The sequence below is a fragment of the Ailuropoda melanoleuca genome, chromosome 3 (genome assembly GCF_002007445.2).
Source record: "Ailuropoda melanoleuca isolate Jingjing chromosome 3, ASM200744v2, whole genome shotgun sequence".
Taxonomy (NCBI): Eukaryota; Metazoa; Chordata; class Mammalia; order Carnivora; family Ursidae; genus Ailuropoda; species Ailuropoda melanoleuca.
The window spans coordinates 102,902,508-102,905,756 of record NC_048220.1 but is presented as its reverse complement, the minus strand read 5'-3'; the positions used below and the strand labels follow the sequence as shown (position 1 = coordinate 102,905,756).

The 3,249-nt window shown below is 49.9% G+C and overlaps 1 long non-coding RNA gene across 1 annotated transcript in view; it reads left to right on the top strand.

The window, feature by feature from the left end:
- Nucleotides 1–211: 211 nt before the first annotated feature.
- LOC109488619 overlaps nucleotides 212–3,249 on the top strand; it is a 14,402-nt gene continuing 11,364 nt past the window's right edge. Inside the window, exon 1 of the long non-coding RNA XR_002141560.2 lies at nucleotides 212–308. This is a non-coding gene — a long non-coding RNA (uncharacterized LOC109488619). The remainder of the gene's footprint in view (nucleotides 309–3,249) is intronic.

Genomic DNA, 3,249 nt, shown 5'->3' with positions numbered 1-3,249 from the left:
CCAGGTGACCACAGTCTGACATCACAGATGGGAAAACCAGACAGAGATGGGGACTGGCCCAAGATCTCACAACTGCTGGGTGTGGCCCCAGCCCGAAGAATCACCATAAGCTTCTTGAGAGCAAGCCTCAAATATGTTTTAAATAGGTACCCAGTGTGTATTCATCACCATCAGCCCCATCGTCATCATCGTCGTGAAATGAGATCTTTGGAAGTCAAGGGAAGACACTGTTGGTGGTTGGCAGGCTGAGGAATGGGTGGCCTGCCTCATCAACACACAGGAAACCAAAATGGAAAGGAGCTCCCTAAGTGAGTTCTTTGATATTTCTGAACTACAAGATTCCCTTTGTTTCTTCTTCCTTTAGATGAGATTAAAGACAGATTTTTCAGGGCCCTTAGGCGTCATCTAGACAAACCTTTTCACTGAGGCCCAGAGAGGATGGGAGGTTGTCACCACGGTGAGCACGGTGAGTGGCAGAGTGGTTCCCCCGTTCTCAGTCCAGTACTTCTCCTGGGCCCCTCACACATCCGAATGCTCTAGTCTAAGCAACAGGCCAAAAGTCAGCCTCTCCAGAATGAGGGAGTGAGGCGCTGCTGCCCATGTTACCGCAGGCACAGCGCCCACTCACCGAGGCTGTAAGGCCACGTTCTCCCCGTACTGTGCACAGCGCTCTCCCCCTGCCCCCACCCAGCAGCAACACCCCTGGCTGAACCCCGGCTGGCTTGGCCCTCCTGCCTCTAGGCTGCACAATGAGATTCACGGGGATTGCTCTTCGTCCTTCGGTCTGGAACTTGGAAGTGAAATCCTCTCTGCTCTAAAAACCTCGGGTTCTGGGAAGAGAAAGCAGTGCCACGGCGTCATTAAGAACACGGGCTCGTGTATGTTTCCTGGGGCTGCTGTAACAAAGTGCACGAATCTGTGGCGGGGTGGGCGGCAGCGGCTAATGACAGAAATTCACGGCCTCCCAGGCCTGGAGGCCAGAAGTCTGAAATCAAGGTGCTGCCAGGCTTGGGTCCCTCTTCGGGCTGTGAGCGAGACTCTGTCCCAGGCCTCTTCTTCCAGCTTCTGGCAGTTTGCCGGCAATCTTTGGCGTTCCTTGGCTTGTAGAAGCATCACCCCAATCTCTGCCTTTCTCTTCACATGGCATTCTCCCTGTGTGCACGTCTGTGCCAGATTTCCCTTCCATGAAGACATCGTCATACTGGACCACCGGCCTCTCTATCCAATAAGGCCTTGTTTTAATTTAACGAATGACATCGGCAATGGCCTTGTCCACAGGTAAGGTCACATTCTGAGGCACCGTGGGCTAGGACTTAAACGTGTGTTTGAGGGGACACCATTCAATCCCTAATGGCTTGGATCACATACGGTTTGCCTCACTGTTCTCTCATCTGCCAGCGAGGAGACCCAGAGCAAGTTCCAACCCTCAGAGCCTTGTTTTCCTCAGCTGCAAAAATAGAGGATCAATTAAGGAACACAGAGACAGTCACAAAAAGGCAGCCACTACCCCAAGCTGGCAAATCCGGGGGGTGCAGGCACGGCCGGAACCCCAGCTCTGCCGCCTGCTCATCCTGTGGCCATGGGTGTTTGAACCTATCTTTAACAACAGATTTCAGTTGTTCTCGTTGCAAAAATGGGGGTCACAGTGATGTGAATCCCACAAAGGACAATAGGAGACGGTTCCTGAGAAAAACACTTTGAGTACTCTCAGGTGCGGCGCCTGGTACTGGTACTGGCGGTGGCTACAGACAGGGCTCAACCAGCTGCGTGGGGAAGAGCGAGTCTGCACCACCAGAAGGGCCAGGCTACCTGCCCGGGACGACGGAGGACAAATGTGCCAGTCAGCAGCCCAGAGGCTTGCAAGCAGGAAGCCGACCCCTCAGCGAGCTCTGGGCCCAGGAACTCTGGCAGAGACACGCTCTGGCGGAGGTTAATACGCCCAGGTCCTGAGGGCTATGGGTGAGGCTGGGGAAAGAGGAGTGGAGCAGCCGGGGCTCAGCCTACCGCCCTCCACAGAGCTCCGCAGAGCTCCACAGCCTCTGGCTATCAGCGTATCAGCCAGTGAAGGGAAAAGAGGGGCTGGGGCCTGTGGCAAGGTCCAGAGGCAAACAGACCTGGGTCAGAATCCTGACATTGTCACTTGCTGACTATGTGACCTTGGGAACGTTTCCTCCTCCCTCTCAGAGCCTCAGTTTCTCAGCTGCAAAGTGTGAGGATCCTAGTACCTCATTCACGGAGAGTTAAGGCATGTAATGAGTGGAAAGTGTTCAATGCCATACCTGCCCTGTAGAAAGCACGTTTTGTTGTTTGTTTAAATTTTTATTTACATTCTAGTTAACATACAGTGAAATATTGGTTTCTGGAGAATTCAGTGATTCATCACTTACAACACTCAGGGATCATCACAAGTGCCCTCTTTCATACCCATCACCCGTTTAGCCCATCCCCCACCCACCCCTCCTCCAGCAACCCTCGGTTTGTTCTCGATCTTTAAAAGTCTCTTATGATTTGCTTCCCTCTCACTTTTTTTTCCTTCCCATATGTTCATCTGTTTTGTTTCTTAAATTCCACATATGAGTGAAATCATAGGGTATTTGTCTTTCTCTGACAGACTTATTTCGCTTAGGATAATACCGTCTAGTTCTATCCACATGGTTGCAAATGCCAAGATTTCATTCTTTTTGATGGCTGAGTCATATTCCTGTGTGTGTCTGTGTGTCTACACATCACATCTTTATCCATTCATCAGTCGACCGACAGTTGGGCTATTTCCACAATTTGGCTGTTGTAGATAATGCTGTTATAAACATCAGGGTGCATATACTCCTTTGAACCTGTCTTTTTGTATCCTTTGGGTAAATACCTAGTAGTGCAAGTGCTGGGTGGTAAGGCAGTTGTTTTTAACTCTCTGAGGAAACTTCATACTGTTTTCCAGCATGAAAGCACTTCTTTTAAAGAAAGGAAAAGAGAAAGAAAAGAAAAGTTCCAGTAGTAGAAAGAGCTCTGGTCCAAGAATTATGCATCTGTACTCAGCTATCAGAAAGAACGAATTCTCAACATTTGCTGCAACATGGACGGCACTGGAGGAGATAATGCTAAGTGAAAATAAGTCAAGCAGAGAAAGACCATTATCATATGATTTCTCTCATCTATGGAACATAAGAACTAGGAGGATCGGTAGGGGAAGAAAGGGATAAAGAAAAAGGGGGGTAATCAGAGGGGGGAATGAAACATGAGAGACTATGGACT